The sequence below is a fragment of the Cynara cardunculus genome, unplaced genomic scaffold (genome assembly GCF_001531365.2).
Source record: "Cynara cardunculus var. scolymus isolate 2C unplaced genomic scaffold, CcrdV1 Un_Scaffold_1967, whole genome shotgun sequence".
NCBI classification, from domain to species: domain Eukaryota; kingdom Viridiplantae; phylum Streptophyta; class Magnoliopsida; order Asterales; family Asteraceae; genus Cynara; species Cynara cardunculus.
In genome coordinates this window covers 2,958-4,270 of record NW_020200934.1, presented here as the reverse complement: position 1 = coordinate 4,270, position 1,313 = coordinate 2,958, and positions in this window count along the sequence as shown.

Genomic DNA, 1,313 nt, shown 5'->3' with positions numbered 1-1,313 from the left:
AAACACAACCAGTAAGAACAAAACAGTATAATACATTTTGGCCAATCCAAAAGATGTGTGTTGTGTGATGGTGAATGCAAATCTAAACCAGTATAATAATATGATAGGGCAAAATGCAAATTAGAGATGACATGCTTCTGTTTCATTTGGAGGTGATGGTGATTACTTGGAGGTGATGATTTCAATAAAGATTTTTACTGAACACTATACTTGAGCAAATTATTACGTGCTAACCACTATACATTTCTATTATGTTGGGTGGGAGGCATCAACAATCTTCTATAGATAAGGACTATGCAGAAACTACATAGAATAGTTCATATATTTCTTATGTTTACTTTGTATTAACAAAATATAAAATCAGCTTCCGAGCAATGATCCATTAATAATATCCATGTTTGATTGTGTTTGTTTGTTTTTACTTTGCAGATCTTGACTACAATGTACCTCAAGGTAATAATAGTTCCTCTATTTCCTTTCAATTGTTTGATTGCAAATAATTTTATTGTATATAAAGCAATATTCTACTGTCATGCTTGTAGGAAAGCAGAACCGAAGTCTCTCTGTTATTGATAGCTACAAGTTACTAAAAGGAGGAGAATTTGTCGATGATGAGATTTTTCTTGTATCTGCCCTTGGTTGGTGTATTGAAACCCATAAAACCCCCTTATAGATCAAGATACTTCCAGTTCCAACTCAAACAAGAAGCAAAGAAAGATGATAAATTCATATTCCATAGCAGCCTCAAATTCAACATCACCAAACAATAGACCATTAAAAATATAATAAAAATAAAATAAAAATATGATTAAAAAACAGAACAGAGTTGAAATGAAGATGATCATGATCTCAAACCATAAACTATCTATGAAAACTTATCTTTAATCCATCAAGATTTCAGGGTTTTCTGCTGATTATCGCAACAACAGAGAAGAAGAATTAGCTCTCAGGACTGTGGAGGGCTCAAATCACCAGTTCTAATCTTACTTTTTTTGTTTGTGGCCAGATGTGTATGTGTGTGTATAAGTTGAAATGGACACATAAATGAAATCATCCAATATTGAAAACTCAGTTGCAAATAAGATGAAATGGAAACAGACCTAGAAATGAAATCCAAAAACGAAATAAAAAACGACATTAAGAACCTGAGTTTTGAAGAACATGTAAACCAAATCAATACCTCAAAGAAATTGCTAGGGTTTTGAAGAACMTRTGGAGAAATCAAAGCCTCAAACTTCTGGTTATATGCACATATGAGATTGTCTTGGGAGCCGGCCATTTCTGCAAAGGTTGCAGCAATTGAAGAAAGCAAA